This window comes from Mobula birostris, chromosome 2 (genome assembly GCF_030028105.1).
Source record: "Mobula birostris isolate sMobBir1 chromosome 2, sMobBir1.hap1, whole genome shotgun sequence".
Lineage (NCBI taxonomy): Eukaryota > Metazoa > Chordata > Chondrichthyes > Myliobatiformes > Myliobatidae > Mobula > Mobula birostris.
The window spans coordinates 140,300,635-140,315,252 of NC_092371.1; the positions used below are offsets into that span (position 1 = coordinate 140,300,635).

The following is a 14,618-nucleotide window of genomic DNA, read 5'->3' on the forward strand; positions in this document are numbered from 1 at the left end:
GACTGAATCCAGAATCCAGGTCACTGGGACTGTGCTATCCATGCTGTAAAGTGTCTTGGAACCAAGAAACTGCGCCTAGCTTGCAAAGTTCTAAAATGCAGGTTCCTTTGCACCTTCAGTGGATTCAGCACCTTGTCCCATCAGTGTTGCATTCATTCTGCCCTTGTCCACACCTCAATAGTTGAAAGAACTATTGTGGTCTGCAGTGTAATTTTGCTGAAATCATAACTATGAGGAAAGACGCTATTAATTCAGGAAAACTGCTCAGCAAGTGAGCATGGATGCAAGTACCCTGATTCGGAGTTTTGACAATTCCTTTCCTCCCACAGATGCTGCTATACTGGTAGATTTTTCTCCACTGAACTATTTATTCAATTGTCTGTACACACCCAAGTTTGGAATTGGTACAAATAATATGGTTTCGTTTTTAGAACTTTTTAAAACACCATCAAAAAGATCACCAAAGCTAGTCTGACAATTTTGTGACTAACAGAGCTACAAGGAAGCTGTACCTGTGAGATATAAGAAGCTCCAAATCCTTTGTGAGTCATTAGAAGGTCACTATTGTCCAGTCAAAGCAAAGCCAAAGTATGTATGAAGCAGTTGCTGAGAGGTTGGTCATTGCGCACCTGATTTTTTTTTCTCTCTATTTAGTAACTTATTGTTTCTTCCTTTGGCTTCTTGCTGTATGCAATCCCGTGTTGCAGCATTCAGTTAAGAAACTCTGCTCTCTGCCCAGCAGTCTATCATACCACCTTTTACTTTACTCTGCCTTGTTTTGCATTTCACTTGCCGAGTCAGTGCAAGGTAACTGTAGCAACCAAAATGGCACATTGCCAGATATAATTTATGCACAGTCTAAGCAGGAAGTATGAGGGCTTATGAAATCTTGGTTGAAATTACAATACTCTTTCAAACTCAAATTAGTTTATTTGCAGCTGGTGCACTGCAGTGCTCAGGTAAAAGAGCTTTTCTTCTGAACTTCGAGCAGGGAGCGAATGCGTTGACCTACAGGTAAAAACACTTCTCTGTAGTAACTGATTCTAGTTTTGAACATTTGTTGTTGCTGAAATACTGCCTCAGAGTGTTGACGTCAGTAAACGAGGAAGGAATGGAACAGATCTTGAGGGAGGTAAACTGCTTCAATGGGCGTGAAGTTCAGCAACAAAGAACAAAAATCTATATCTATAAATATAGATTTAGATGCAAGGTGTCTAGGTCAGAAATCAGGAGAAATATTTAACACCAGAGGCTGTGAAATGGAAAAGCAGAGTTAATAATTCACAGAATTGGTATTCAGGCATAAGTGTGCATTTGAGTGAAAAGTAGTTATGGCACAGTTGAAGTTTGGAAAGTGAAACACTTTGCTGTTTGTTTATCTCCCAAGGTATACATTATGCAATATTTCAGACTTTGAAATAAATGTTTGGATGCCTCAAATGGAAATCATGATTCTAGGTGTGCTGCTGTATAATTCTGGTGCAAATGGAGCGAAAGGTGATGTGGACACAAAAAACCCACGACTGGGGTCTGAACCAATGCTTATTAAAGTGACTGCTTTTTAAAAGAAGCATACCTTTTTTATTTTCGTGGGACTCCTCACCTCCTAGGCTGTTCAAGGACTCCTTCCCTAACCCCACTTCCTATTCTCTCAGATACGTTTAGATTCACAACTCTAACCTACTCGTTGTAGGAGCTAACAGCTTTCTACATGTTGGAAACTCATAACATGTTTCCCCCCCAATTTTCCAATGATTAGTTTAGTGATGCATACTTCTAGCAGGTGGGGCTTTCTGCATTTCCTTAAGGAGGCCTCACAGGAGAGATAGCCAGTATAAAAGGGTGAGGAGGAAGTGGTGGAGCAAGAGTGGGTGGGTGATAGGTGAATCCTGGCAAGAGGAGTAGGTAGGTAGGTGGGAAAGGAGAGAATGGGAATGATGTAAGAAGCTGGGAGGTGATGAGTGGAAATGTCAAAAGACTGAAGAAGATGGAAACTAATTGAAGAGGACAGATGACCATTCAGTAAAGAAAAGCAAATGAGGAGGAAAACCAGAAATAGGAAGTGCAGATCGAGATGGTGGGGGAGGGGAAAGAGAAGGGACAATAGGGCTTGTGGAATAAGAGAAAGCAAAGAGAGGATAGAGTGAAGTGCTTACCAGAAGTTAGGGAAATCAATTTTCATGCCATTAGATTAGAGATTACCACGGCAGAATAGGAGTTGCTGTTCCTTCTGTTCCAATAGGTGTCCAGCCTTAACTTGGCAGTAGAGGTGGCTGTGAACAGACATGCTAGTGTGGGAATGAGAGGTAGAATTAACATGGATGGCCACTGGGAGATCTTGCTGCTAAGGTGGAGAGAGTGAAGGTGCTAGGCAAGTTGATGCCCCAATCTGGCTGGGCCTTGCTGACAGAAAGGAGGCCACTTTGGGAACACCAGATGCAATAAATGACACCAATCAATTCCGGTGTAAAGTACAGCCTCAGCTGGAAGGCCTGTTTCTGATTCTAAATGGCAATGTGTGGATTTGTGGAGATGTGTAACTCGTAGAAATTATTCAAGGATAAGTGCCTGGAGGGGGATAGGTAGGTAGGGATGAGTGGATGAGGGAGTTGTGGAAGGAGAGATGCCTGTGGAAAGTGGAGAAGGAAGGGAAAGAGATCCTGGTGGTGGAATTCTTTTGGAGATGGCAGAAGTTGCAGAGAATGATATATTCTATCGGGAGGCTCGTGGGGTTGTGGGTGAGGACACAGGGAACTCTATTATTGAATACTTGTAGGACAGATTGGGTATGGGCAGATGTGGGAAATAGAAGGGATGTGGGTGTGGTTTCCTTTGACCGTCATGGGGAAACCACATTTTCTGAAAAAAAGGGGACAGCTCAGATGTCCTGAAATGGAAAGCTTCATCGTGAGAACAGATGCTCAAAGTTCAAAGTAAATTTATTATCAAAGTACATGTATGTCACCATGTATAACCTTATGATTCATTTTCTTGCAGTCATACTCAGTAGATCTAAGAAACATAATAGAATCAATGAAAGACAGCACCCAACAGGACAAACAACCAATATGCAAAAGACAAAAAAATGTACAAATACAAAGAAAAAAGAGAGAAATATTAAGCAATAGATATTGAGACCATGAGACCATCAGACCGGTGGGAAGAGTATAAAAAGAAGACAGCTTTATAGAGCGGGCGCTAGAGTAGAGGTAGAGAGAGTAGGAGGGCTTTGGCTCAACAGGGCTTCGGTGATAATGGGTCGAGGTGAGGTAGGTTAGCTATGAAGAATAGAAACAGGAAGTATGTCTGTGAGGCCAGTGTTCTGTACTGGGTGTCAGATGTGGGAAGTCTGGGAGACTCCCAGCCTCCCAGAAGGCCACATCTGTGCCAGGTGCATCGAGCTGCAGCTCCTTAAGGACTGCATTAGGGAATTGGAGTTGCAGCTCGATGACCTTCGTCTGGGAAGGGAAAGTGAGGAGGTGACAGAGAGAAGCTATAGGCAAGTAGTCACACCGGGACCTCGAGAGACAGATAAGTGGGTAACAGTCAGGAGAGGGAAGGGCAAGGGTCAGATACTAGAGAGTACCCCAACAGCTGTACCTGTTAACAATAAGTACTCCTGTTTGAGTACTGTTGGGGGGAACGGCCTCCCTGGGGGAAGCAATAGTGGCTGTGCCTCTGGCACAGAGTCTGACCCTATGGTTCAGAAGGGTAGTGAAAAGAAGAAGGCAGCAGTAATAGGGGACTCTATAGTTGGGGGGTCAGAGAGGTGATTCTGTGGACGCAGGAAAGAAACACGCATAGTAGTTTGCCTTCTAGTTGCCAAGTTCTGGGATGTTTCTGATCGCATCCACGATATCCTAAAGTGGGAAGGTGAACAGCCAGAGGTCGTGGTGCATGTTGGTACCAACAACATAGGTAGGAAAAGGGAGGAGGTCCTGAAAACAGACTACGGGACGTAGGAAGGAAGTTCAGAAACAGGACCTCAAAGGAGGTCATCTCGAGATTACTGCCTGTGCCACGCGACAGTGAGTATAGGAATAGAATGAGGTGGAGGATAAATGTGCGGTTGAAGGATTGGAACAGGGGGCAGGGATTCAGATTCCTGGATCATTGGGACCTATTTTGGGGCAGGCGTGACGTGTACAAAACGAACAAGTTGCACTTGAATCTGAGGGGCACCAATATCCTGACGGGGAGGTTTGCTAAAGCTATTGGGGAGAGTTTAAACTAGAATTGCTGCAGGGTGAGAACTGAACTGAAGAGATGGAAGAAGGGGCTGTTGGTTTACAGATAGAGAAAGCTTGGAGACAGTGCGAGAGGAAGGTGATAGAGAAGGAATATGCTCAGGCCGATGGTTTCAGATGTGTCTATTTTAATGCAAGAAGCATCATGAACAAAGCGGATGAGCTTAGAGCATGGATCAATACTTGGAGATATGATGTTGTGGCCATTACAGAGACTTGGATGGCTCAGAGGCAGGAATAGTTACTTCGAGTGCCAAGCTTTAGAAGTTTTGGAAAGGACAGGGAAGGAGGCAAAACAGCTGGGGGCATGGCACTGCTGATCTGAGATAGTGTCACGGCTGCAGAAAAGGAGGAAGTCATGGAGGGATTGCCTGCTAAATCTCTGTGGGTGGAAGTTGGAAAAAGGAAGGTGTCAATAACTTTACTAGCTGTTTTTTATACACCACCCAATAGGGACATTGAGGAGCAAACAGGGAGACAGATTCTGGAAAGGCATAATAACAACAGGGTTGGAATGGTGGGAAATTTTAACTTCCCAAATATTGATTGGGATCTCCCTTAAGCGAGGGGTTTAGATGGGGTAGAGTTTGTTAGGTGTGCTCAAGGAGGTTTTTGACACAATATGTAGATAAGCCTACAAGAGGAGAGGCTGTACTTGATCTGGTTTTATGAAATGAACCTGGTCAGGTGTCAGATCTCTCAGTGAGAGAGCATTTTGGAGATGGTAATCACAATTCTATCTCCTTTACCGTAGCATTGGAGAGGGATAGGAACTGACAAGTTAGGAAAGCGTTTAATTGGAGTAAGGGGAAATATAAAGCTCTCAGGCAAGAACTTGGAGGCATAAATTGGGAACAGATGTTCTCAGGGAAATGTGCAGCAGAAATGTGACAAATATTTGGGGGATACTTGGCGTGGCATTTTGCGTAGGTATGTTCCAGTGAGGCAGGGAATGAATGGTAGAGTACAGGAACTGTGTACAAAGGCTGCTGAAAATCTAGTCAAGAAGAAAAGAAAAGCTTATGAAAGGTTCAAAAACTAGGTAATGTTAGAGGTCTGGAAGATTATAAGGCTAGCAGGAAGGAGTTTAAGAATGAAATTAGGAGAGCCAGAAGGGGCCATGAGAAGGCCTTGGTGAGCAAGATTAAGGAAAACCCCAAGGCATTCTACAAGTATAGGAAGAGCAAGAGGATAAGACATGAGAGAATAGGACCAATCAAGTGTGACAGTGGAAAAGTGTATATGGAACTGGAGAAGATAGCAGAGATACTTAATTAATACTTTGCTTCGGTATTCACTACGGAAAAGGATCTTGGCGATTGTAGGGATGACACAGAGGATTGAAAAGCTTGAGCATATAGACATTAAGAAAGAGGATGTGCTGGAGCTTTTAGAAAGCATCAAGTTGGATAAGTCTCCGGGACCGGATGAGATTTCCTGGTTACTGTGGGAGGAGGGAGAGGAGATTGCTGAGCCTCTGGCGATGATCTTTGCATCATCAATGAGGACGGGAGAGGTTCCGGAGGATTGGAGGGTTGCAGATGTTGTTCCATTGTCCAAGAAAGGGAGTAGAGATAGCCCAGGAAATTATAGACCAGTGAGTCTTACTTCAGTGGTTGGTAAGTTGACAGAAAAGATGCTGAGAGGCAGAATTTATGAACATTTGGAGAGGCATAGTATGATTAAGAATAGTCAGCATGGTTTTGTCAAAGGAAGGTTGTGCCTTATGAGCCTGATTGAGTTTTTTCAGGATGTGACTAAACAGATTGATGAAGGTAGAGCATTAGATGTAGTGTATATGGATTTCAGCAAGGCTTTTGATAAGGTACCCCAAGCAAGGCTTATTGAGAAAGTAAGCAGGCATGGGATCCAAGAGAACCTTGTTTTATGGATCCAGAATTGGCTTGCTCACAGAAGGCAAAGGGTGGTTGTAGACGGATCATATTCTGCATGGAGGTCGGTGACCAGTGGTGTGCCTCAGCGATCTGTTCTGGGACTCCTACTGGTCGTGATTTTCATAAATGACCTGGATGAGTAAGTGGAAGGATGGGTTAGTAAATATGCTGATGACACAAAGGTTGGGGGTGTTGTGGATAGTGTGGAGGGCTGTCAGAGGTTACAGCGGGACATTGATAGGATGAAAAACTGGGCTGAGAAGTGGCAGACGGAGTTCAACCCAGATAAGTGTGAGGTGGTTCATTTTGGTAGGTCAAATATGATGGCAGAATATAGTGTTAATGATAGTGTGGAGGATCAGAGGGATCTAGGTGCCCAAGTCCATTGGACACTCAAAGCTGCTGCAGCTTGACTCTGAGGCATATGGTGCATTGACCTTCATCAACTGTGGGATTGAGTTTAAGAGCTCAGAGGTAATGTTACAACTATATACAACCCTGGTCAGACCCCACTTGGACTACTGTGCTCAGTTCTGGTCACCTCGCGACAGGAAGGATGTGGAAACCATAGAAAGGGTGCAGAGGAGATTTACAAGGATGTTGCCTGGATTGGGGAGCATGCCTTATGAGAATAGGTTGAGTGAACTTGGCCTTTTCTCCTTGGAGTGGTGAAGGATGGAGGTGACCTGATAGAGGTGTATAAGATGATGGGTCTTTTAAGAGACTCCTGGAAAGGTACATGGAGCTTAGAAAAATGGAGGGCTATGGATAACTCTAGGTAATTTCTAAAGTAAGTACATGTTTGGCACAGAATTGTGGGCCAAAGGGCCTGCATTGTGCCATAGGTTTTCTATGTTTCTATATAGAGTCCATTAAAATTAGTCCAAAAGTTGTGGAAACAGATTAGTGATGGGGCGAGTGAAGCTATCCCCATTGGTTCAAAAGCCAGATGGTTGAGGAGTAATAACAGTTCCTGAACCTGGTAGTGTTGGGTCCTGAGACTCTTGACAAGTATTTTGTGTTGGTTGTGATGGTGGAGGAAGTATTTAATATACTGAAGAGATTTGCTATGGATGTAATAGGACACAATTGCTATCATTAAAGGGGAGTTGCTGAGCAAACTAGTAAACCCAAATGTAGACAAGACCCCTGCTCCTGATGAAAGACATCCCAGTGTACTGAAAGACGTGGTGGAAGTTATAGTAGAGGCTTTTGTAATAGCTCAGCAAAACTCACTGGACTCTGGGCAGGTCCTGGCAGATGGTAGAATATCAAACGTGACATCAATGTTTTAGAAAAAAAGGATTTTGGCAAAAGGCAGGTGACTATAGGCAATTAGCCTTTACATATGAAGCCAGCAAAATGCATGAAGGTATCTTTAAGGAAAAAAAGTAGTGAGAAATCTGGATACTAGGTAGACACAAGATTCATGAAGGGCAAACATGAGAAAATGTACAGGTGCTGGAAATTCAGGCAACACACACAAAATGCTCGTGGAACGCAGCAGGCCAGGCAGCATCTATAGGAAGAAAGACTGGCCCTTTTTGACAAATGTACTGAAGTTGTTTCAAAAGTTCAAAGTAAATTTATTATCAAAATACATATATGCCACCATATACTACCCTGAGATACATATTCTTGCAGGCACAAAGCAATACAGTAGAATTAATGAATAAAACACACATAAACAAGATAGATACAAGAACATTGTTTCTACCGGTAGGTGAGTCTAGAACTAGGGGGCATATTCTCAAGATTTGGAGGAATAGATTTAGGACAGAGATGAGCAAGAACTGCTTTTTGCAGGGATTAGTAAAGCTCTGGATTTCTCTACTCTAGAGCAGAAGTTACCTCATTTATTATATTTAAGATAGAGTTAGATTTTTTTTGCATAGTGGGGGAATAGGTAGATAGGTGGAGCTGAGTCTATCAGATCAGCCATGATCTTATTAAATTGTGGACCAGGTTCAATAGGCCAGATGGCCTACTCTTGCTTCTATTTGTTATGTTCCTATGTTGTTATGTGATGCTTTCCATTTTCATACCAATATGTCTGTCCCTGGTCTCTTTTACTGCCACGTTGATGCTCAGATGCATATTAAAGTAACAGTGCCTCTTGTTCCACCTTTGTAGTCCCCTATTTGATGGCATGAACATTACTTTTTTCTAACTTCAAGGAACCACTCCCCTCTGGGTCCATTTATTTTCCCTTATCCCACCAGCCCTAACACCCCTTCTTATTTGGTTGAGTCGGTAGTGAAGAAGGCGAATGCAATGTTGGCATTCATTTCTAGAGGAATAGAGTATAGGAGCAGGGATGTGATGTTGAGGCTCTATAAGGCACTAGTGAGACCTCACTTGCAGTAGTGTGGGCAGTTTTGGTCTCCTTATTTAACAAAGGATGTGCTGACGTTGGAGAGGGTACGGAGAATATTCACTAGAATGATTCCGGGAATGAGAGGGTTAACATATGAGGAACGTTTGTCCGCTCTTGGACTGTATTCCTTGGAGTTTAGAAGAATGAGGGGAAACCTCATAGAAACATTTCGAATGTTGAAAGGTATGGACAGAGTGGATGTGGCAAAGTTGTTTCCCATGATGGGGGAGTCTAGTACGAGAGGGCATGACTTAAGGATTGAAGGGTGCCCATTCAGAACAGAAATGCAAAGAATTTTTTTAGTCGGAGGGTGGTGAATCTATGGAATTTGTTGCCACGGGCAGCTGTGGAGGCCAAGTCATTGAGTGTATTTAAGGCAGAGGTTGATAGGTATCTGAGTAGCCAGGGCATCAAAGGTTATGGTGAGAAGGCGGGGGAGTGGGACTAAATGGGAGCATGGATCAGCTCATGATAAAATGGCGGAGCAGACTCGATGGGCCGAATGGCTGACTTCTGCTCCTTGGTCTTATGGTCTTATTCCCTTCCCACATTCTCTTGATGATGGAGGACCTCATCAGATCAGGCAGTGTTAATGGAGGGAAAGGGGCAGTTGAAGCTTTGTGTCAAAAGTTTTCTTCAGGAATAGAAAGAAAGAGGGAAGTAGGCCAGTATAAAAAGTTTGGAGGAAGAGCTGGAGTGAGAACCCATCATCCAAACATTCTTCCTACTGATTCCTCTCCTCACCTTCCCTTTATTCCATGGTCTCCTGCTTTTCCTAACAGAATCCATCTTCTTCAACCCTTTGCCACTTCGAACTATTGTTTTCCAGCTTCTTAAAGCATTGCCACTTCCCTGCACGGAACCTGGCTTCACCAATCACCTACTAGCTCTCACATTGCCCCTTCCCCCAGCCTCTTTATACTGGCTTTCCTAACTCCTTCTTTCTAGCTCTGATGAAAGCTCTTGACACAAAACTTCAACTGTCCCTTTTCGCCTCCTGACCCACTGAGTTTCTTCAACATTTTCCATGTTGCCCCATATTTCCAGCATCTGAAGTCTTTTTTGAGTCTTCAGTCTTTCTGAACAATGAACTATGTACTTCATACAACATAGAACATGGAACAGTACAGCACAAGAATAGACCCTTTGGCCCATAATGTTGTGCTGAACCAATTAAAATAGTAATCAAATGGCCAGCCAACCTAATCTATTCTGTTTACACAATGTCCATATCCTTCCATTTCCCTGCATTCACACGCCAATCTAAATGTATCTTAAAAGTCCCTATTGTATCTGCCTCTACCACCATCTCCGGCAGAACATTCCAGGCAACACTTTCAGTACGCTGGATGAACTCAGCAGGTCGGGCAGCATCAGTTAGAAACGATGAGTTGACGTTTTGGGCTGGAACCCTTCGTCAGGACTGAAGAATGAAAGATGGAGAAGGATTCGAAGAATGCTTGTAGCTTCAGTTGAAAGACCAGTAATTTGAAAGACAAAGGGGTGGGGGAGGGGAAGCTTTGACGTCATAGCCCTGAAAACAATGGGTAGCAGAAGAAGGAGGCGGAACCATGAGGGAGCTGGGGGAGGGGGTAGACTGAAATAGGGATAGAGGAAGGGAGGGGGAGGGAATTACTGGAAGTTGGAGAATTCTATGTTCATACCAAAGGGCTGGAGACTACCTAGACGGTATATGAGGTGTTGCTCCTCCAACCTGAGTTTACCTCATCATGGCAGTAGAGGAGGCCATGCATGGGCATATCTGAATGGGAATGGCAAGCATGGTTGCAAGAGATGAGGTGTAGGGACAGGTGTAGCACTTACGCTTACAGGGATAAGTGCTGGGTGGGAGATCAGTGGGGATGGACGTGCGGATAAGGGGGTCACGGAGGGACCGATCCCTATGGAAAGCGGAGAGGGGTGGAGAGGGGAAGATGTGCTTAGTGGTGGGGTCCTGTTGAAGGTGGCGGAAGTTGCGGAGGATAATGTGCTGAATCCAGAGGCTGGTGGGGTGGTAGGTAAGGACAAGGGGAACTCTGTCCCTGTTGTGGTTGCAGGAGGATGGGGTGAGGGCTGAAGTGCGGGAAATGGAGGAGATGCGGGTGAGGGCATCTTATCTCTTGCAGCCATTCATGGCCCCAAACAGTCCTTCCAGGTGAGACCACTTCACTTGTGAGTCTGTTGGGGTCATCTATTGCTCCCGGTGCGGCCTCCTCTACATCGGTGAAACCCGACACAGATTGGGGAACGCTTCGTCGAGCACCTCCACTCCGTCCGCCACAACAGACAGGATCTCCCGGTAGCCACCCACTTCAACCCTGCTTCCCATTCCCATTCAGGTATGTCCAAACATGGCCTCCTCTGCTGCCATGATGAGGCTAAACTCAGGTTGGAGGAGCAACACCTCATATACCGTCTAGGTAGTCTCTAGCCCCTTGGTATGAACATAGAATTCTCCAACTTCTGGTAATTCCCTCCCCCTCCCTTCCTCTATCCCCATTTCACTCTACCCCCTCCCCCAGCTCCCTCATGGTTCCGCCTCCTTCTTCTACTACCCATTGTTTTCAGGGCTATGACGTCAATGCTTCCCCTCCCCCACCCCTTTGTCTTTCAAATTACTGGTCTTTCAACTGAAGCTACAAGCATTCTTCAAATCCTTCCCCATCTTTCATTCTTCAGTCCTGACGAAGGGTTCCAGCCCGAAACGTCAACTCATCGTTTCTAACTGATGCTGCCCGACCTGCTGAGTTCATCCAGCGTACTGAGAGTGTTGCTTTAATCACAGCATCTGCAGATTATTTTGTGTTTACATTCCAGGCACCCACCGGTCTCTGTGTATAAAACTTGCCCCTCACATTTCCTTTGAATTTAACCCCCTCACCTTAAGTGCATGCCCTGTGGTATTAGAAATTTCAACCCTGGGAAACCACTATCTGTCCACTCTACTGGTGCCTCTCATAATGATATAAAACTCTATCAGATCTCCCATCAGCCTCCACTGCTCTGGAGAATACAGCTCAAGTTTGTCCAACTTCTTGTTATAGCACATGCCCTCTAATCCAGTCAGCATCCTGATAAACTCTTCTGCACTCTCTCCGAAGCTTCGGCATCCTTCCTATAATGGGATGACCAGAAATGTATGCAATTCTTCAGATGCTGCTGAACTAGAGTTTTATAAAGTTGCAACAGAACTTCCTGACTTTCAAACTCAGTGCCTCGACTACAAAGACAAGCATGCCATATGCCTTCTTAACCACCTTATCTGAATCAGACTCAGAATCCGGTTTATGATCAACATGTCATGAAATTTGTTAACTTAGCAGCAGCAGTTCAATGCAATGCATAATATAGCAGAAAAAAAAAGTAATAATAAATAAATTACATTATATGTATAATGAATAGATTAAAAATTGTGCAAAAACAAATAACATATATTTAAAAAGTGAGGTAGTGTTCATGGTTTCAATGTCCATTTAGGAATCAGATGGCAGAAGGGAAGAAGCTGTTCCTGAATCACTGAGTGTGTGCCTTCAGGCTTCTGAAACCTCCTACCTGATGGTAACAGTGAGGAAAGGGCATGCCCTGGGTGCTAGGAGCCCTTAATAACGGACACTGCCTTTCTGAGACACCACCCCTTGAAGATGTCCTGGGTGCTTTGTAGGCAAGTACCCACGATGGAGCCGACTAAATTTACGACCTTCTGCAGCTTCTTTCGGTCCTGTACAGTAGCCACCTCCCCCCTCCACCCCCCGCCCCTGCCAGACAGTGATGCAGCCTGTCAGAATGCTCTCCACAGTACATCTAAAGAAGTTTTTGAGTGTATGCGTTGACGTACCAAATCTCTTCAAACTCCTAATGAAGTATAATCGTTGTCTTGCCTTCTTTATAGCTGCATCAATCCCTATGTGGATTTTGGAACTTAGGCGTCACTTTGTTATCCCTGCGAGGACTCTAGTATTTAAGTGACGACCATTCGACTTCTGGAATCTTCTGTGACTGTCACCTGTGACATCACCTTTGTGCCCCTCGGGCTAGCAGGATCACTGGCAATGATCCTGGCAGCTCCGTGGTCACTGATTCTGGTAGCCCTGTAGTCACCAGCAATGGACCCGACATCCCCGCCCAGATCATTGCCACTGACTACATGGACACTTTCAGGGAACTATGAACTTGAACCCTAAAATCCCTCTGCTTATCAACACTGTTATGGCCTCACTATATGGCTTTGACCTAACAAGGTGCAACACTTCACATTTGGCCGAGTTAAATTCCATTTGCCATTTCTCTGCCCATATCTGCAAATGATCTATATGCCATTGTATTCTTTGCCTGTCTTCTATGCTATCCACAATACTACCAATCTTTGTGTCATCTGCAGTGTGGATCAGTGTGGACATGGTGGAGGATTACAAATACCTGGGGATACGAATTGACAATAAACTGGACTGGTCAAAGAACACTGAGGCTGTCTACAAGAAGGGTCAGAGCCGTCTCTATTTCCCGAGGAGACTGAGGTCCTTTAACACCTGCCGGACGATGCTGAGGATGTTCTACGAGTCTGTGGTGGCCAGTGCGATCATGTTTGCTGTTGTGTGCTGGGGCAGCAGGCTGAGGGTGGCAGACACCAACAGAATCAACAAATTCATTCCTAAGGCCAGTGATGTTGTAGGGATGGAACTGGACTCTCTGACGGTGGTGTCTGAAAAGAGGATGCTGTCTAAGTTGCATGCCATCTTGGTCAATTTCTCCCATCCACTACATAATGTACTGGGTGGACACAGGAGTACATTCAGCCAGAGACTCATTCCTCCGAGATGCAGCACAGAGCGTCATAGGAAGTCATTCCTGCCTGTGGCCATCAAACTTTATAACTCCTCCCTTGGAGGGTCAGACACCCTGAGCCAATAGGCTGGTCCTGGACTTATTTCATAATTTACTGGCATAATTTACATATTACTATTTAACTATTTATGGTTCTATTACTATTTATTATTTATGGTGCAACTGTAACGAAAACCAATTTCCCCGGGGATCAATAAAGTATGACTATGACTAGACTTCCTAACTTGCCCATCTACACTTTCACCTACACCATTTACAGTATATAATCAGCAGCACTAATCACAGATCTCCGGCTAGAATACGTCCAAGTGACCCACTGTCTTTTATGAGGAAATCAGTTCTGAATCCAAATGGCCAATTCACCATGAATCCTATGCATCTTCTGGTTGAGGGAACTTATCAAACTCCTTACTAAAATCCATGTAGACAACATCCACAGCTCTACCTTCATCAATCATCTTCTTCACCTCATCAATAAACTCAATCAAGGTAGTAAGACATGACTTGCCCTGAACATATCTCTCCACCTCTCCATCTAGTTGGCTCTCTCTAATTAGGCTATGGTTTTCCAAATCATTATAAATCCTATCCCTAGGAATTCTCTCCTGTAATTTCCATACCACTTACATGAGACTCACCAGTCTATAGTTTCCAGGATTATCCCTGGTTCCCTTCTTGACTGATGGAACAGCATTAGCTGATTTCCAGTCCTCTGGGAGTTCATCCGTGGCAGGAGAGGACACAAATATATTGGTCAAGGCCTCAGCAACCTCATCTCTTGCCTCTCTCAATGACCTGGGGTGTATGCCATCAGGCTCTGAGGACATCCCCCTTAATGCTCTTTTAAAGACCCAGCACTACCTGCACCTTTACCTTGAAACACCCTAACATATTTATAACGCTCGACGTTTACCTCTGTATCCTCCATGTCCTTCTCATTGAGAAATGCTGTTGCAAATCCCTCGTTAAAGACCTCATCCACATCCTCCGTATCCAAACAAATGTTCCCCCCTTTATTCCTAAATGGTACTACCCTCACCCCAACTATCCTCATGTTCTTGGTGTATGTATAAAATGCCTTTGGATTGTCTTTAATCCTACTTGCCAAGGACTTTTCAGGACCCAACCCCCCCCCCCACCCCACCCCCAGGCCTTCCTAATTCCCTTTTTGAGTTCTTTTCTAGCTTCTTTATAATCCTCAAGGGATCTGCTTGATTCTAGCTTCCTAAGTTTTACATACATTTCCTTTTTCCACCT

The 14,618-nt window shown here is 44.5% G+C and overlaps 1 protein-coding gene across 6 annotated transcripts in view; it reads left to right on the forward strand.

Moving 5' to 3' along the window:
* The first annotated feature begins 869 nt into the window (after positions 1–869).
* slc2a12 (solute carrier family 2 member 12) overlaps positions 870–14,618 on the forward strand; it is a 44,803-nt gene continuing 31,054 nt past the window's right edge. For 4 of the 6 annotated variants that reach the window (XM_072249649.1, XM_072249657.1, XM_072249624.1 and 1 more), the window contains exon 1: positions 870–1,014. The gene's annotated coding sequence lies outside the window, so the exon portion shown is untranslated. The other 2 variants (XM_072249641.1, XM_072249634.1) reach the window with 2 other exon arrangements.